The following is a 20,539-nucleotide window of genomic DNA, read 5'->3' as shown; positions in this document are numbered from 1 at the left end:
CACTTCGTACACACATGGCTCTGCTACATCCACCCTGTAAACCCCTCCTGACCCCACACAGAAACTTCCCCTCATCCAGCACCATGACAACCAGCACAGCATATTTCCCATAAGGGATGGGGGCAGTGTTCTGGATCACTCCGTTGAGAAACACGTGATGGTGTCTCCCCAAGGTCATTCATCCTTATGTTTATAAACCAGCACAGCACAGTCCTGCATACACTGAGGCCGCTGATCATGTGACCCCTGACTCCTCCCCTCCTGTGACCTCATCACAGGTCCTGTGCGCACAGAACAGCCATATATGTGGTGTGCGGCTCTGCTGGTGGAGGTAGGTGCTGGAGATTCCCCATTACTGGGCACAGGGGGCAGGGGGCAGTAACCCCTTCATTCCTGGAGATAGCGCCCCCTTATACCAGTGCTCGCAGCAACATTATGACCCAGTTCTATCTTCCATCCCTCCCTCCTCTCACTCAGGACGATTCGACAATGACTGTGGGAAGTGTCTGCAGGATTCATCTGTCCTGAGTGGAGCCTTCTTCCCTGATCTCACCCATAAAGTCAGTGTGGTTTTATATATCCAGTGTATGTGGACATATGTGTGTTTATACTCATGTATATTATGTAGCGCCATCTTGTGGCGGGGCTTCATAGGAGACCGCAGTTTTCACTGCTTGCTGTGACACTTCTGTTGCAGTATATGTTATAAGCTATCAGGCCAGGCATAACGGAAAACATTTAAGGTTTTAAAAAATCTACAAAAAAAATAAAATATAAAGTGATCATATCTTCAATAAGGAAACAAGGCTAAGTGACTCAACTCTGCACGAAAACATAATATGCAAATTGCCTGTTCTGAGAAAAAGAGGACTTGAACTCTATAGCGCCACCTGTTGGAAGCAGCGATCCTACAAGTCACAGTCATCTCTTTAACGAGTCGTGCAATATGACTTAGGATAAAAGCCAAATCAGTATCTCAATTCGCAGACACGGTGTTTCGGGCTGTTGGCCCTCGTCAAGCCGAAGCATGAAAACATAAGAACTGTGGGGTAGAATAATGTCAGCAGGAGTTCTGGACTGAGCAGTCACAACGTGAAATATTTGGCTGTAGCAGAAGAAAGTTTGTTCTTGAAGGGTGGCGCAATAATGAGGGTCTAGCGCAGCATTGAAGCATGGTGGAGGAACCTGCGAGTTTGGGGCATTTGATTGAATGGAACTGGTGACTTGATCAGGATTACTGGTGTCCTCAATGCTGAAAAATACCATTCCATCATGCAATACCATCAGGGAGGCAACTGATTGGCTCCAAATGTAATCGGCAGAACAATGACCCCGAAAATACGGCCAATAACATTAAAAATGCTTTAAAGAGTAAATAAGAACAAGAGAGTCCTGGAAGTGACAATCCAGCCCCACAGATCCCTGATCTCAACATCACCGGGTCTGTCTGGGATCACATGAAAAGACCGAACTATCTGCCCAAGCCTCATACAAAGAAGATCTGGGGTCAGTTTTCCAAGATGTTTAGAACAACTTCACTGCTGAATTCCTTCATGTGAAAGTTTTGCCTAGGAGTGATAAAGGCATAGGGCGGTCACCAATTATTGATTTTATTCAGATTAGTAATGAGCGAACATGCTCAGATAAGGTGTTATCTGAGCATGCCTGAGTGCTAATGTAGTGTCTTCAGCGTGCTCGAACATTATGTTCGAGTCCCCGCAGCTGCATGTCTTGTGGCTTTTTAGCAGTCGCAACACATGCAGGGATTACGTAACAAAAGGAAAATCCCTGCATGTGTTGTGGCTGTCGAGACATGCAGCTACGGGGTCCTAGTTAGATCTAACGTCACCCTGTCTGCCCTAAGAGACCCTAAATAGGTTCCGCACCTATCACCGAGCAGGATAGTCCCAGTCAGCCCTGCTTAGGGAAGGAAGGGGTGTCGCTGGTCGAACCCCACTAACACTAAAGATGGCTACGATACACAAAACGAGGGGAAAACTTAGCTTGAGTAGACTCGGAGAGAAACACCTTTGTGCTACAAACGCCAAAGAGGTTGCTAGCCGACTGCTGCAGCTCCAAGCCTCAACAGGAAAGTGCAAATAGAAAATAACACCCACAGCTCCCAACAGGAAGTTGGGAGTTATAAACACCCATATCCAGGTGACACCATTAAGGCTGGGGGAGGTGGCCACTAGTCTGGAAGGCCAACCACTGTGACCTCCTGCAGCCATATGCAGTGCACTTCACGGTGTTATTGAAGGAATAAAAGAATCCACACTATCCATAAACAGAAAGATGGTGAGGGAATACTCAGCTGATTTAAATGAATTTAAATCTTTGTTCAGATGAACTACATCCTAGGGTACTGTGCAAATAGTGTCTTCAGAGAGGAAGAGGACTAGAACTCTAGTGCCACCTATAGGAAGTAGCAATCCTTGAAGTTAATGTCGACCCTTTAACGAGTCTTGTTACATGACTTAGGATAAAAGCCAAAACAGGAATGCCTGCTTGTTAGCGAATTCCCACATGTATTCAGCTTATCTGGAAGCCGTAAATCATGCAACTGAGGTGATGAAAACTATATCTCCGAGCAATAACAAATACTCAGAGGTCACTCAAGCGTGCTCGGGAAAACCCGCTCACTCGCTCATCACTAGTGTCAATACAAATTACCCTAGAATCCCTATCTGAGGGAGCACTTACTTAGTTCTAGGATGTATTAAGAGACTCATAGATACTGGATCACGTGAAGTAATTATCCACCTCTACTCCTCCTTGGTCAGGCCTCATCTGGAATACTGTGTCCAGTTCTGGGCACCACATTTTAAAAAAGACAATGAAAAATTGGAGCAAGTTCAGAGAATACCTACCAGAATAGTGAGCGGACTGCAAAGTATTTCCTACAAGGAACGGTTAAAGGATCTGGGAATGTTTAGCTTACAAAAATGAAGGCTAAGAGGAGACTGAATAGCTGTCTACAAATGTCTGAAGGGCTGTCACAGTGTAGAGGGATTATCATAATTCTCATTTGCACATGAAAACACGAGAAGCAATGCAATGAAACTGAAAGGGAGAAGACACAGATTAGATATTGTAAAACATTGTTTGCCAGTGAGGGTGATCAATGAGTGGAACAGGCTGCCATGAGAGGCGGTGAGTTCTCCTTCAATGGAAGTCTTCAAACAAAGGCTGGACAGACATCTGTCTTAGATGGTTTAGTGAATCCTGCATTGAGCAGGGGGTTGGACATGTGTATTATAGACTGCAGGCCTACCTTTTCATGATAATTCCCCACCCCTCTTTGCCTTCCTGGCTCTTTTTCTCTTTTTTTTTAGTCTCAGATGCTCTGCACCCTTCACTCGCGTCTAGTTACTTTGACATGCAACACATAGAGACGAACTGACCTCGACATCAACACATAGAAATGAATCAAAAGTTTATAGATCCCCATAAGGGTAATGTGTCCCATAATGCACTTCTAACAATAGCAATGCTGACAGAAAAATGAGAGGACAAAGAGTAAAAGAAATATATGATAATTTTAATAAATACAAAAATACATATAAAAAGTTAGAAAATTCCAAAACATACAAACACACATAGAACATCCTGGTGAGTGAGAAAACCAAAACAATTGTGGGTACCCTGGAAATACAAAGATGCAGCAGTTATAGGAAATACAATAATATGATAGTTAAAGTGTAAACAGCGTGTCTCCAAAATCATCAGTCCACGTATAATTTATATAATATATATATAAATTTAAAAAAATCAAATTGTCCCCACAAAGATGTTATTTTGGTCCCAAATTTTACATTTTTATAAGGGTAACATGAGAAATTGCACCATACATTTTGTTGTCCAATTTCTCCTGAGTATGCCGATTGTTGTGAATTCCGCTCTTGGGCTCCCTCCGGTGGTTGTAAGTGGCACTTTTGTGAGTTCTGCTCTTGGGCTCCCTCTTGTGGTTTCTAGTGGTATGGCTGCTCCTTGGAGTTAGCTGTCATCAGCTGCCTCCACTTATCGTCTCTTCTGCTCGGCTATTTAAGTCTGGCTCTATCTTCAGCCAGTGCCACTTGTAAATGGTTCCTGGTTGGATTCACATCTCTTTGGAGTTCCCTGTTATCCTGACCAGTTCAGCTAAGCTAAAGGTACCGTCACACATAGCGACGCTGCAGCGATACCGACAACGATCCGGATCGCTGCAGCGTCGCTGTTTGGTCGCTGGAGAGCTGTCACACAGACCGCTCTCCAGCGACCAACGATCCCGAGGTCCCCGGTAACCAGGGTAAACATCGGGTAACTAAGCGCAGGGCCGCGCTTAGTAACCCGATGTTTACCCTGGTTACCATCCTAAAAAGTAAAAAAACAAACGCTACATACTTACCTACCGCTGTCTGTCCTCGGCGCTCTGCTTCTCTGGTCTGGCTGTGAGCGCCGGGCAGCCAGAAAGCAGAGCGGTGACGTCACCGCTCTGCTTTCCGGCTGACCGACGCTCACAGCCAGAGCAGGAGGAGAGCAGAGCACAGCGATGGAGGACAGACGGCTGTAGGTAAGTATGTAGTGTTTGTTTTTTTACTTTTAGGATGGTAACCAGGGTAAACATCGGGTTACTAAGCGCGGCCCTGCGCTTAGTTACCCGATGTTTACCCTGGTTACCAGCAAAGACATCGCTGGATCGGTGTCACACACGCCGATTCAGCGATGTCTACGGGGAGTCCAGCGACGAAATAAAGTTCTGGACTTTCTTCCCCGACCAGCGACATCACAGCAGGATCCTGATCGCTGCTGCCTGTCACACTGGACGATATCGCTAGCGAGGACGCTGCAACGTCACGGATCGCTAGCGATATCGTCTAGTGTGACGGTACCTTAAGTTTTTGCTTGCCCTTTTCTGTCCATAGATTGTGGACTTATCCATTCTGTGCTTTCTATGTTTGTCCAGCTTATCAGTGTGAATTAATTCTGTCTTGCTGGAAGCTCTGGGAGGCAGATTTGCCCTCCACACCTTTAGTCAGGTGTGGAGATTTTTTGTAAACTCTGCGTGGATTTTTGTAGTGTTTTATACTGACCGCACAGTATTCCATCCTGTCCTATTTAGCTAGACTGGCCGCCTGTGCTCATCCTGGTTTCATTCTGTGTATGTCTTTTCCCTCTCCACTCACAGTCATTATTTGTGGGGGGCTAATCTATCCTTTGGGGATTTTCTCTGAGGCAAGATAGCTTTCCTGCTTCTATCTTTAGGGGTAGTTAGCTCTTAGGCTGTGACGAGATGCCTAGGGAGAGTTAGGAGCATTCCACGGCTACTTCTAGTATTGTGTTGAGCTTAGGGACTGCGGTCAGTACAGTTACCACTTCCTTCAGAGCTCGTTCCATGTTGCTCCTAGACCACCGTATCATAACAGCCGATACCCCAAATGTGGGGGAAAACTACTTTTCAGGCACAGTGTAACGCTCAGAAGGGACGAGGCGTTACATTGGAGTCAAGCTTTTGCTGGAATGGTTTGAGGGTGCCATGTCACATTGGCAGAGCCCCAGAGGTACCAGAACAACAGAAACCCCCTATATGTGAACTCATTTTGCACAGTACACTCCACAATTAATTCATCTAGTGATGCAGTGATCATATTGACCCCACATGTGCCTCACAGAATTTTATACCACTGAGCAGTGAAGAAAGAATAAATTACATTTTTACCACTAAAATGTTGTTTTAGCCCCAAGTTTTTAATTTTTCTAAGGGCTAATAGGATTTTTTTTTTATAACAAACTGAGGTACATTTTTTCCTGAGTGCTGCAATACCCTAGATGTAATCAGGAAATATTTTTCAGGCACAGTGCAAAGCTCAGAAGGCAGATTTTACTGTTATGGTTTGCAGGTGCCATGACCAACTGGCCGAGCCTATGAGGTGCCAGAACAGCAGAACCCCCCATAAGTGACCCCATTTTACAAACTACACCTCTCAGTGAATTCATCTAGGGGTGCAGTGATCATATTGACACCACGGGTGTGTCACAGAATTGTATACCATTGGGCAGTGAAGAAAAAATAACTACATTTTTACCACCAAAATTTAGTTTTAACCCCAGATTTTACATTTTCACACAAGAAGTGGGTAAAAATGGCACCAAAATGTGTCCCACAATTTCTGCTGAACGCGGCAACACCACATATGTGGCTGTACAGTACTACTTAGCCATATGGAAAGACTCAGAAGGAATGGAGTGCTGTTTGCCTCCTGGAGCACAGATTTTCCTAGAACCGTTTGCGGACTCCATATACAGAGCCCCTAATTGCTAGAAGAGCAGAATCCCCCTCAAGTGACCCCATTTTGGAAACTATACCTCTTGAGGAATGTATCTACTGGCGTAGTGACGATTTTGACTCCATGGGTATTTTCCAGAAACAATCAGCAATGAATGTTGCTGAGTGAAAATTGCAAACTGCCGTTGTGACCAGTACGTTTTAGACATCATTATTTTATGCCCAGCCCGTGCTTCTAGAGACACGCACCTATAAGTAAGCAATGGGCTCTCATTGCTTCAGAAATGCCAAATGTGGATGCAACGTATGGTTTAGGTACACTGGGGCTCAGAAGAGAGGGGGCATTTGGATTTGAGAGCGGAGAATTTGCTGAATTTCTTTTGGTGGGTGAGGAGCCATTTCGCTTTTCCAGAACCTTTGTGCTACCAGTAACGTGGAAGACTCCTATATTTCTATTAACAGATGACACACCTGAGTGGGGACTTGCTTTTTTTGTTGATTGAGCTGAAGTTTTATTAGAAACATTTTACATAAAGTTTTGGATCACAGTTATCCGGCGCTCTACGGTGACCACTTACTTTAGGGTTTCCCTCTAAATCTCTGCGTGACATGATTCAAATGAAACCCCTGTGGAATACACTCAATAATAAGAGGCAGCAGAGTTACTCTGGACTCCGTCTGGCTTCGGTTCAGTGGTGTCCTTCTTTTCCGAAGTGCACAAAACTGTCCGGCGGCACTTTTATGCAATCCTAAAAAGATGGACTCCACCGGATAATGGGTCAGACAACGTCCATAGTGCCACCAACTGTCTCATTATGGGGAATCTTTCAGCTGAGATTCCGTCTGAATAACGTATTTCAGAGATTTACACAGAAATCACTGTGTACGCACTCAGCGCAGAGCGCAGGATAAATGTGCGCTGAACCTTACTGCGATCTGTGGGAGGCAGAATGAAAAAATAAACAACAGGTGAAGAATTGGTTTTATTTTTTTTTTGCATCGTTCCTCGTGCGGTATAAGTGATTGGGTGACTATATTCTTTGGGTCGGTGCGATTACAGCGATACCAGATTTATATGGGTTTTTATGTTTGGCTTCTGTCACACACTAAAAGACTTCTTATTGGAAAAAATCATTTTTGCATTACCATATTTTGAGAGCTATAATTTTTCCATATTTTGGCCCACAAAGTCATGTGACGGCTTGTTTTTTTCCGGGACGAGCTGACTTTTTTTTTTGTACCTTTGTTGGGCACAAGACATTTTTTGATCGCTGTCTTTACTGATTTGTGGGAGGCAGAATGAACAAAAAACAGCAATTCGGGATTTTTATTATATTTTAGGGGGGTTTATGCCATTCCATGTGTGGTAAAATTGATAAGACAGCTTTATTCTATGGGTCAGAACATTTATAGTGATACCTCATTTATATCTTTATTTATGTTTTGGTGCTTTTACATGATAAAAACAATTTTATAGACTAAATATTTTTGCATCACTTTATTCTAAGAGCTTTAACTTTTTTATTTTTCCGCTGATGGACCTGTACGGTGGCTTGTTTTTTTGCAGGACAAGATGACGTTTTCAGCGTTACCAAGTTTATCTATATCTGTTTTTTGTTTTTTTTCATAAAATAATTTATCTATTAATTTATAACAGCATATAGCTGCAGTATTTCTAAATACAACCAAAAAGGTAGTTTTAATTATAGTGGTACAGACCATAGTGACACTGTCAAAAGGTTTAAAAAATATCAAGATATGTTAACATCAAATCACATATCAGAATACCCCTTTTTTAAGAAAAGCATAACATTAACAAATTGTTCATTAACTTCTTGCAATCAAGTTGAGCTTTGCCTGACAAAGGAAAGAATAGATCCTAAGGGAAGAGGAAGAGATGAGTAAGGTTTATTAATTCTCCCAGATTCTGGTATGTACAAGTACAATATATGGTGTCTTCATCACAACAGAAGGCTTGAGGAGTACTCTGGGGAATCTCTGAATAAAATCCATCCTTGCCAAGTGCGGAAAACGTTGTCTGAGATAATTTTATTATTAGAGAGTCTTTCCATTCTACACAAAAAAATCAATTTCAAGAGACCATTCTTGGATAGAGGGAGTGATTCTAGAATGCCAGTGTCTGAGAATGACTTTTCTAGTGGCGGATAAGCAGTATCTCAGCAATCCTCTTTAGATAAATTTAAACGACCCTGGTATCATAGAAAGAAGTCCGATCTAGGGAGTTCTAGATGATGATTCCCCTGTAATGTGTTTGTGAACATCAAAGACTTTGCTCCAGAGGCCACTTATTTGAGGGCATTCCCACCAGATATGAAGCATAGCGCCTTCAGCATTTTCACATCTCCAGTATTTATATGAGCCATATGGAAATATCTTATGAAGATCTGCTGGACAACGATACCATCTATTCATGATTTTGTATTTTTTTCTTGAGCTTTGCAAGTCATTGGACGTCTGTGTGTGCAAAAGAAAGGTTTGTTCCATTGCTCGTCTGAGAAGGTCATCCCAATCTTTCTCTCCCACTGTTTCTTGAACCATAGGAGCCCTGTATTAGTCTGGATGACAAAATATAATATATTTGGGAGATTGTATGCTTGGGTGCAACCTCTCCGATCAGCAACGAATCAAACTGAGAAGGGTCAGACTTGAGCACAAAGTGGAACTGGAGGTATGAAAATCAAGGTATAGTTTGATCGGGGTCGGGGTAGAGAGCTTTAAGCTCGTTTAGCGATGCTAAAATTTGCAAGGACCTGATGGAGTCTAGTTTTATAGTTGAAGACCAGGAATTTACTCACTCCAGCTCATGGGGGGAATTCTGGATTGTCAGTGATCAGTGTCATAGGTCGTGGAATCTTAGAAATCTTAAAGTTTCTTTAGCAATTGGTCCCAAACTCTGAGAAGGTCAATTGTTAATAGGGGGAGTGGTCCCTTTGAAGAGAGAAAGTGTTTAGAAATCCAGGGTATAGAGAAGTTAAGTCTAGGCACAATAGAAATGACTCTACTGTGACCCAACTCTTCTGATTCGTACCATGAAACCAGTCCACCACCCGCCCCAGCACAGCCGCAGCATGATAGAGTTGAAAATTCGGGAGGCTGGCCCTCCTTGAGATTTAGATATGCCCAAAAATATAATGGCCAGTCTAGAACTTTTTGATCTCCAAATGAAATTGATACAGACTGTATTTAGTTGCTTAAAAATGGAACAGGGGAGTGCAATTGGAACTGCTTTAAATACATAAAGCAGTTTCGGAAGAATGTCCATCTTTAATACGTTAATTCTACTGAACCAGGATAATTGTGTTTTGTCATAAGCCTTGAGCTCAGCTGAGCAAAGGCTTATGATTCAGATGGAAGAGCTGGGACAAGTCTGAGGGCAATTGGATCCCAATATATTTCATAGAACCAATACACCAACGGAAAGGAAAGGACCTCTTTAACAATTGTGCCTCCTCCTGTGGGATATTGATGTTCAAAATCTCTGACTCTCTGACTTACAAAGATTTACCTTAAAATTACTCAGTCGACTATATGTTTGAAATTGTTTCAGAATAGAGGGCAGTGATGTTTTAGGATTAATGATGTGCAATAGGAGGTCATCTGCATATAGCGCCAATTTATAAGATTCGTGCCCGACTGGGATTTCTTGAATATTGGAATTTTTCCTGAGGGCCATTGCCAGATGTTCCATCACAATAACGTACAATAACGGGGAGAGTGGTCATCCCTGTTTTGTTCCATTCGACACTCCAAAAGATTCTGAATAGGTGCCATTGCAACGGACCTTGGCAGAGGGTTCTTGATTTAAAACCATTTTGTTGAGAATGCTGGGACCTAAATTGATTTGTTTAAAAGCACTGTGTAGAAATGGCCAGCTAACCCGGTTAAATGCTTTTTCAGCATCAGCCGATAGAATGCATTCTGGGATTTTTTCAGTTTCGTATAGGACATAAGCAGCATCATTTTAATTGTATTGTCTCTTGCCTCCTTCTGAGGCACAAATCCTACTTGATTGTTGTGCACGATATGAGGCATCAGGGGGGGGGCTAATTTGGTCGCTATGATTTTAAAGAAAAGTTTAAAATCAATGTTAATTAATGATATTGGCCTGTAACTTGAGCATAATGTTTGGTCTTTCCCAGGTTTTGGTATCACCGAAATATGGGCTTCCAGAGTTTGTCTAGGAAAGGGTTTGAAGTCAAAACTGGATTAAATACTTTGGTTAAGATAGGTGTTTTTGTGTAGCAAATGTTTTATAAAATTTGGCAGAGTAACCATCTGGACCTGGACATTTATTAGATGAGGAGCTTTTGATGACCTGAAGTACCTCCTCTTCTTCAAATGATTGCTTCTAGGCATACCTTTGTGTCATCCAGTATTGAGGGCAGAGCAGTGTCTTTCATGTATTGGTCAATTTTCAAATGAAGTTGGGTTGATTACATATCTGTATATTGGCCCTCAATATTGTACAAGGAGCTATAATATTAAAGCCTCAGCAATTTGTTTGAATTCATTAATTACGGATCCTGTAGCATCCTGTATCGATTGGACAAATGTCCTTGGGGATTTAGGATTGATGCTTCTAGCTAGAGGGCCACCACATTTGTCTGCAAATTCATAAAAGAACTGCTGTAACCTTTCCCTATGTTTTGAGTAGCTTTTGTCTAAAAGTCCTTTCAGGTCATCTTTTTGCTTGTTCAAATTAATCAAGATACCATCAGATGGATTTTTTATGGGATTGTTCAAGGGAATGTATTTGCGTCAAAAGATTTTCTATTGCATGGGTTTTTGCTTTAAGTCTAGTGCCTTCTTTGATTAGGACACCCTAATTGCACACTTTAGAGCTTCCCATTGGATGGGGAGGGGGTATCATCCATTCCATGATGATGCAAAAACTAAGAGATGGCTTGTTCTACATCATTTTTGGTGTTAATGTCTTCAAGAAGGTTTGGGTTTAAACGCCAATGCCACGGGCATGGTACAGAGGTGTGTGGCTGGAAAGTAAAGAAGATGGGAGCATGGTCTGACCAGGTCATAAAGGCCACAGAAGCGGAGGGACCCCAGCAAAGCAAATGATGACTAACCAAAAAGTAGTCAATTCTACTATATGAATTGTGAAGTGGTGAGTAGTGGGTGTAATCTCTGTCTTTAGGATGTAAGATGCCACATATCCACTGCCTGCAATTTGAAGAGATTGTTATTCAAGGAGGATAATTTTGTAGGGGAATCGTAGACTTACCCACTTAGGAGTCCCACATCTTATCCATCGTCGGGTTGAGGTCCCCCCAAAATCAAAAGGCCTTCCATTAAACCATCCTGTTACCGCAGCTATCTCAGTCTGGTCCTCACTTGCTCTTTGGAAGATAAAAGTTAGCTAGTGTGTAGATCTGATTTAAAAAAAGAGATCTTCAATAACAAAAAATGTCCATTATCATCAATTTAAAGCCCTAGTAGGGTGAAGGGGAAATTTTTGTGAATAGCAATGCTGACCCCTTTAGATTTAGCCATCGGATTCAAACTATGATACCATGTTGTGTAGTTCCGGTTCTTCATTTCTGGGAAGTGATTACTTTTAAAATGGGTCTACTGTAGCAAAAGAATTTGCACTCCCATTTTATGCATCCCGTATACAATTTGAGAACATTTTAGCGGAACCTTAAGCCCTTTAACATTTAGAGAAGCTAAATTAATTGATGCGATGTCTGATATTACCAATTTCAACTTAGTCTGGGTGGATTGTCAAGGAAGAAAGGGCAGAGATAGAGAAGATATAGGTAAAGAATAAAGATAGAAGGTTGAAATCAGCCTATATAGAGAATAGGCCAAATCCTCGATCCTAAGGAAAAGGAAAAGGAAACCCTGTGGTAGCGGAGTCCTTCCCAAGTAAACTTGTATAAAACAAGTCACCCTAATTGGGGAGTGTCTTTCAAGGCAACATTGAATAAGGGTACCGTCACACAGTGCAATTTTCATCGCTACGACGGTACGATCCGTGACGCTCCAGCGTCGTAACAATATCGCTCCAGCGTCGTAGACTGCTGTCACACTTTGCAATCTACGACGCTGGAGCGATAATTTCATGACGTATGTGCGATGTAGAAGCCGTTGGTTACTATGCGCACATCGTATACGATATATGTTACACCATGCAATCATGCCGCCACAGCGGGACACTAGACGACGAAAGAAAGTTTCAAACGATCTGCTACGACGTACGATTCTCAGCGGGGTCCCTCATCGCAGGAGCGTGTCAGACACTGCGATCTCGTAACTATATCGCTCGAACGTCACGAATCGTGCCGTCGTAGCGATCAAAATTGCACTGTGTGACGGTACCCTTACTCCCGGAGATCTTGCCCCTGACAAAATAAAGATTGTAAGAAGCATATAAAAACGCTAACAAAAACAAGAACCCTATGTTCCAACAATCAAAAGAATCATGCACATTTAAAGATGCATAACACTAGGCAACCTGTAAGGAAAGGAAAATGTGGTAATTAACCCTATTCAAACATATCCCAGTGTTCATTCTAGACCGTTAGATGTTTCTGAAATTTGTGTTAGTCTATCTTTTTAACTACAGGTATCTACTTGCCTGTTCATAAATCTTCTCACATTCACACTATGTATATCGCATATTTGTGTCTAAATTATTAGTCTAAGGGCTCAGTAGAATCTCTTTCAAAGGTAAGGTATATCGAACGACATCATCCTTGGCTATCCACAGCATGGATCACATATAAAGTGTCTTGTGATTCTAACAGGTCCAGTGACACCTAAGTCCACAATATAAATGCTAAAAAAAGAAGTTGGTGAGTGATATATAAAATTCAATAGACAAGCTTTTATTGAATCTCCTAGAATGAAACAGAAACAACCAGAGATATCATTGTTCAGCTGGGCAAGAATGAGAGGATGGTCATCTTCTGGGTATTTGGGATTGTTGTACTTGTCGACAATTCACTTAAGGTACCGTCACACTAAGCGACGCTGCAGCGATACCGACAACGATGTCGATCGCTGCAGCGTCGCTGTTTGGTCGCTGGAGAGCTGTCACACAGACAGCTCTCCAGCGACCAACGATCCCGAGGTCCCCGGTAACCAGGGTAAACATCGGGTTACTAAGCGCAGGGCCGCGCTTAGTAACCCGATGTTTACCCTGGTTACCAGCGTAAACGTTAAAAAAACAAACACTACATACTTACATTCCATGTCTGTCCTCCTGCGCTGTGCTTTCCTCTGCACTGTCAGCGCCGGTCAGCCGGAAAGCAGAGCGGTGACGTCACCGCTGTGCTTTCCGGCTGGCTGGCGCTGACACAGGATGCAGGAGGAGTGCAGAGAAGCAGAGCGCCGGGGACAGACAGCTGAAGGTAAGTATGTAGTGTTTGTTTTTTTAACGTTTACGCTGGTAACCAGGGTAAACATCGGGTTACTAAGCGCGGCCCTGCGCTTAGTAACCCGATGTTTACCCTGGTTACCAGTGAAGACATCGCTAAATCGGTGTCACACACGCCGATCCAGCGATGTCAGCGGGAAGTCCAGCGACGAAATAAAGTTCTGGACTTTCCTCAGCGACCAACGATCTCCCAGCAGGGGCCTGATCGTTGGTCGATGTCACACATAATGATTTCCTTAACGATATCGTTGCTACGTCACAAAAAGCAACAATATCGTTAACGATATCGTTATGTGTGACGGTACCTTTACGAGTCCGAAGGAGTCAATGGGTTTGTGGGCCAATCAGAGATAGTAATTTCTGGCACATCAAGGTCCTCTAGCACTAGAAGTCCCAGAGACAGGTCATTTGACATTTCTACCTTTGAAACCCAGAGAAGGGTCAAATGACCTAAAGGATTTTATCTATAGCTTATCTTATCTCTATTCACTGTCTTTTGTTCTGTAATTAAGGCCATTACTGTTGCACCACAGGAGGTTGTTTGCTGTTTTCCATCAAGTTTACCCATGTAGTTTCAAGTTAGTTCTGTTCACTTTATTGTATTTGATAATGTAAAGACTATACATATTGTATTTATTTGAGCAAAAAAGCGCTGAAACAATGAATCATTTTTTATAAATTTTAAATAGAGAATTAGAGATTTTAGAGCAAGGTACAGCCTTCTTTCGTTTGGGTGCATACACTGTCAGTGTGGCACCAGTGGTTGAAAACACCTGAGTGGTGAATTCAGTGCGGTCCATCTGTCTAGCGGATTGAGGAATTTCCCGGCGACTCTTGTTGACTGTGCCGAGGATAGTGGTTTCCCGGCTAAGCAGTCGTTGTGCAAGTGACAATGATGTAAAGAAATTGTCCGTGGTTACAGTTCTGCCCTTGTCCATGAATGGTTCCATCAGCCTCATCACTACAGTTTCGGACAGTCTCTCCCCGCTGGGACGACTGTGGTCCTTGCCAAGATATGGGAGGACATTACAGATGTACGGTATATACTCAAGTATAAGCCGACCCGAGTATAAGCCGACCCCCCTAATTTATAAGCCTAGGGTGGAAATGCAGCATTTACCGGTGAATTTCAAAAATAAAAATAGATCATTCTTGCCCCATAGCTGTGCCATATAGTACTCTGCACCGTTCCTATTTCCCCATAGCTGCCATATAGTGCTCTGCACCGTTCATATTTCCCCATAGCTGTGCCATATAGTGCTCTGCACCGTTCATATTTCCCCATAGCTGCCATATAGTGCTCTGCACCGTTCCTATTTCCCCATAGCTGCCATATAGTGCTCTGCGCCGTTCATTATTGCCCCATAGCTGTGCCATATAGTGCTCTGCACCGTTCATATTTCCCCATAGCTGCCATATAGTGCTCTGCACCGTTCATATTTCCCCATAGCTCTGCCACATAGTGCTCTGCACCGTTCATATTTCCCCATAGCTGTGCCCCATATAGTGCTCTGCACCGTTCATATTGCCCCATAGCTCTGCCATATAGTGCTCTGCACCGTTCATATTTCCCCATAGCTGTGCCATATAGTGCTCTGCACCGTTCATATTTCCCCATAGCTATGCCATATGGTGCTCTGCACCGTTCATATTTCCCCATAGCTGTGCCATATAGTGCTCTGCACCGTTCATATTTCCCCATAGCTGTGCCCCATATAGTGCTCTGCACCTTTCATATTTCCCCATAGCTCTGCCATATAGTGCTCTGCACCATTCATATTTCCCCATAGCTCTGCTATATAGTGCTCTTCTCCGTTCATATTTCCCCATAGCTCTGCCATATGGTGCTCTGCACCGTTCATATTTCCCCATAGCTGTGCCATATAGTGCTCTGCACCGTTCATATTTCCCCATAGCTGTGCCCCATATAGTGCTCTGCACCGTTCATATTTCCCCATAGCTCTGCCATATAGTGCTCTGCACCATTCATATTTCCCCATAGCTGTGCTATATAGTGCTCTGCACCATTCATATTTCCCCATAGCTCTGCTATATAGTGCTCTTCTCCGTTCATATTTCCCCATAGCTGTGCCCCATATAGTGCTCTGCACCGTTCATATTTCCCATAGATGCTCCACATAAATCTCTGCCATTGCTGCTGCTGCAATAAAAAAAAAAAGCCATACTCGCCTCTCTTGCTTGCAGCTCCCGGCGTCCGGTCCCGGCGTCTCTCCGCTCTGACTGATCAGGCAGAGGGCGCCGCGCACCCTCTGACCTGAACAGTCAGTGCAGATAGACGCCGGGAAGATGGAGCGGCACCCGGCGGCTGGAACGGGGACAGGTAAATATGCTATACTTACCTGGTCCCGGTGTCCGGCTCCTTCTCCCGGACAGCTGGTCTTCGGTGCCGCAGCTTCTTCCTCTCAGCGGTCACCGGCACCGCTGATTAGAGAAATGAATATGTGGCCCCACCCCTATGGGAGGTGGAGCCGCTTATTCATTTCTCTAATGAGCGGTCCCACGTGACCGTTGAACAGTGGAAGAACTGCAGCACCAAAGACCGTGGGAAGGCAGGGGGAGCATCAGGATCGCTGGAAGCAGGTAAGTATGCCTCAGCGCCCTCTCCCCCTCACCCGCCGACCCTGCCACCCACCTTGACTCGAATATAAGCTGAGAGGGGCACTTTCAGCCCAAAAATTTGGGCTGAAAATCTCGGCTTATACTCGAATATATACGGTACTTTGATTTCAAGTCGCAAGCCACCCAAAACTTGATGCCAAACTTGTCTGGTTTTGTTGCAATGTATTGCAGAAAACAGCAGCGAGTCTTTGACGGGAAAAGCTGTTCATCAATAGTGATGTGTCGACCAGGGTTGTAGGATGCGATGCAGTTGGTGACAAACGATCTCCACACATCGGAGATTGCAGTAAACTTATCAGTCTCCACTCGCTCACTGCGCGTGAACATGTCATCAAAGCGTAGGTGTTGCATGATGTCTTGAAAGCGGTTTCGGGTCATAGTGGCAATGATCCTTGGGTTTCCCAGGTTTGCTGACCAGCTGTCACGTAGTGATGGAACCTTGGTCATCCCCCGCAAGATAATGACTGAAATAAATGCCATTAGTTCCGGGAGACCCATGAACCAATCCACCTGCTCCGTGTGACGTGCATGTTGAGTAGTCCATTCTTCAATGCTACGAAGCATGTCAAGACTGATAAAACAGAGGAAGCTCTGAAGGCGACTCTGGACACTTCGTCTGGCCTTAGCACTTGGCTCTCCATCTGTAGGGTACGGTTCTATTGGGGTCAAATGGAGATGTTTCCCCACTTGTACTTCATGCCACACTGTGCCATCTTTTGCGGTCTCTGTCGGCTCACTCGCCAACCGAGCTCTCTTTTTTGGTAGAGGCGGAGTCTCCTCATCTGCAAGATAAATAATTTCAAATAAGCATTTTGTTTTGGTTCAAAATAAAAAAGATAATCAGGAAATAAAATAGGTAACTCACACTGCCTTTTTGGCATCCTGTTCTGTCCGTTTTTGAAACAAGCAGAACAGGATCCCTTTTGGCCCCCATGCACCGTGGGTGATGTCCGTGTGCTATCCGTGAATCCACAGATAGCGCTGTCTGCTCTCACCATATACTCACCTCCCTCCAGCGCCTCTTCTCCTCTCACTTCCGGTTCATTCTTGGGCTCAGTGAAGTGAATATTCATAAGCCTAATGAGCGGCATCGGAAGTGAGAGGAACTGTCAGCGCTGGACTGAGGTGAATATGAAATTCTGTATTTTTAAGCCTTTCACTTTCCTCCGTGGTCCGTGCACACGGAAGTCACCGACCCTTATCTGCACCAACCCCTGCAAAACATAGGATCCAAATGAACAGGCAAAAAAGGGAGTGTGAAGCCAGCCTAACCTGAAGACAGCTCAGAGTCCGAATCCGGTTGAAGGACTATGTCTTCTCCATCTGAGTCAGAAGGGTTTGTGTTGCTCAGAATCAGTTCCAATGCCTCTTCAATGGTGTGCCTTCTCTCCATTTTCTTTCCTGTGAACAAAATAGGTTTCTCCCCCACAGCACATAAAGCTGCATGCAAATTTTCTAATGCAATGCAGCTGGGGCGGGTGGGCAGACACTCAGGAGCAGCTCACATTCTCACAAGCAACCCCCACACTCAGGAATAGCTTGCATTCTTCTGTTTACACACTCTTATCTTAGATAATCCCCCCTGCAGATTCCTCAGGCAAGAACACATTTACAAATAAAAGGATGCTAATTAAGGTGTCAATATGGACTGAGGGTCATTTGACCCTCTCTCAGGACTTCAGGGGGGATCTTGAAATTCCCAGGACTTCTAGTGCTAGGAATTACCGCAATCCGTGTGGGTTCCTCAGAAAGAAAGTTCCATGCTGGTTGCGCACCTGTAATTGGAAGGGAAAACCCCACAAGTAGGGGGACACTTCTTCTGAGAACTTCTGAGGCCGGCCTCACACTAGCGTGTTTTACGGACGTAAGAGAGGTGCTGAAAATACGGATTGCATACGGTACAATGCTTCTCTATGCCCCAGCTCCTATCAGCCGTATTTTACTGATCCGCATTATACGGTGTTCTACGGCCGTAGAAAATCGCAGCATGCTGCGTTTGTCACCGTATTGCGCAAAAAATACGCCAATGAAATATATATCTGATATATATATATATCAGTGAGACACATATATGTATATATATTAATATTTCATACAGCGCTAGATAGCTTAAAAGCCGGTAATTCAATTGCCGGCTTTTGCTATCTCCTTTCCAAACCCGACATGATATGAGACATGGTTTACGTACAGTAAACCATCTCATATCCCTTTTTTTTTTGCATATTCCACACTACTAATGTTAGTAGTGTGTATGTGCAAAATTTGGGCGCTCTAGCTATTAATTTAAAGGGTTAAATCGCGGAAAAAATTGCCATGGGCTCTCGCGCAATTTTCTCCGCCAGAATGGTAAAGCCAGTGACTGAGAGCAGATATTAATAGCCTGGAGAGGGTCCATGATTATTGCCCCCCATCCCCCGGCTACAAACATCTGCCCCCAGCGACCCCAGAAAAGGCACATCTGGAAGACCACTCTCTTCCCATTCCCGTGTAGTGGTGGGATATGGGGTAATGAAGGGTTAATGTTACCTTGCTATTGTAAGGTGACATTAAGCCAGATTAATAATGGAGAGGCGTCAATTATGACACCTATCCATTATTAATCCAATAGTATGAAATGGTTAAAAAACACACACACACACACACATTATTACAAAGTATTTTAATGAAATAAATATGCAGGCTTTTGTAATATTTTATTATACTGGTAATCCACATGAAGACCCTCGTTCTGTAAAAAAGGTAAAATAAAAAAACAACAATATCCCATACCTTCCGTCTTTCTGTCACGTCCAACGATGTAAATCCATCTGAAGGGGTTAACTAATTTTACAAGCAGGAGCCTGCTAATGCAGCTGTGCTCCTGCCAGTAAAACCCCAGCGAATGAATGGAATGTAGGTCAATGACTTGTAGTTACCTTCAGTCATGGTGATGCGCCCTCTGCTGGATGTCCTCATATGAACTCGAGCCTGGGAACTTTTGAGAATCGCTTCCTGGCATCGCGCTCCTGCACAGGCGTACTTTATCTGCCCTGTTGAGGGCCGGGAAAGGTCAGAGAGGTCTAGCCCCTGCGTACTGTAGTACTTTGCTCCCCGGGAGCAGCAGGAGCTTTAGTGAACACATCCACTTGGAGCCATTGCCAGGCCATATTTATCCGTCTTTTAAATAGCGTTTTATTCCACTTTTTGTTTGGCAGTATGATGATAAAACATTGTTTTTTGCCTTTTTTTTATGGTGTTCACTAAAGTGGTTAATTAGTGGGACAATTTTATAGGTTGGATCTTTGCGGACACAGCGATGCCAAATATGTGTACTTTTATTTTTTTATTTTTTTTTCATTCAAATATTTATTTATAGAGACAATATATTTTCATTTTTTTATTTGAAAAAATATTTTTTTACAATTTTTTTAAAATGTTTTTCCTTTTTTTTTTTTTTTAACTTTTTTACTTTGTCCCCCATTGGGACTATAATTTTTTGCAGGCTGAATGCTTCTATAGCATGGGGATGCAGCAGCATCCCCATGCTATAGAAACTGTTAGCTCTGCACTGACAGGGAAAGATGCTGATCATGCACTGCGCATGATCAGCAAGTTTCCTATCTTTGGTGACCCGGATGTCGTCCTGACGACATCGGGTCACCATGGTAATGATCGAGACCCCGCATCACGCCGTGGGGTCTCCGAACCATAGGCAGAGGGGTTGTTAGCCCTCTGCCAGCTCCTGGAATGCTACGATCTTTTTCGATCGCAGCATTTCGGGGGTTAAAGTTCTGGGAGTGATGCATGACCACTCCTGGCACTTAATGCTGGGTATCAGCTGTCGGAATCAGCTGACACCCGGCGACAATCGCCCGCACACCACATGGACAGATCATTATGTCAGATGTCAGAAAGGGGTTAATATCAGAGTGCAACAGACACATGGTATATGATATAGGTACAGATAGGGGTACTCACCCATCAGGCTCCCGACGCGTTGCAGTAAGGGGTCTGACAACTTCGTCAGGGATAGAAAGACAACTATATGCCCTGTAATCCATCATTTACAGGAACAACCTCCTAGTGGGTTGGTAAATGCATAGGAACGCCATGTTAAAAAAAAAAAGTATGGATTCCCATAACATTTAGGCTATGTTAGGGGTCGAGTTCCCGCCTCTGCACAGGGGGAATCTCGGGCCATCTCCGCTGCGGTCTCCCATTCCTCTCCTGCCGCAGTTGAG

At 43.8% G+C, this 20,539-nt stretch overlaps 1 protein-coding gene across 2 annotated transcripts in view; it reads left to right on the top strand.

Annotated features, from left to right (window-relative positions):
• The first annotated feature begins 288 nt into the window (after window positions 1–288).
• LOC138663948 (gastrula zinc finger protein XlCGF57.1-like) overlaps window positions 289–20,539 on the top strand; it is a 39,492-nt gene continuing 19,241 nt past the window's right edge. For both annotated transcript variants that reach the window (XM_069750324.1, XM_069750325.1), the window contains exons 1-2: window positions 289–331; window positions 478–560. The gene's annotated coding sequence lies outside the window, so the exon portion shown is untranslated. The remainder of the gene's footprint in view (window positions 332–477; window positions 561–20,539) is intronic.

This window comes from Ranitomeya imitator, chromosome 2 (genome assembly GCF_032444005.1).
Source record: "Ranitomeya imitator isolate aRanImi1 chromosome 2, aRanImi1.pri, whole genome shotgun sequence".
Lineage (NCBI taxonomy): Eukaryota > Metazoa > Chordata > Amphibia > Anura > Dendrobatidae > Ranitomeya > Ranitomeya imitator.
The sequence above is the reverse complement of the archived record's forward strand: the minus strand, read 5'-3'. Positions and strand labels throughout refer to the sequence as shown.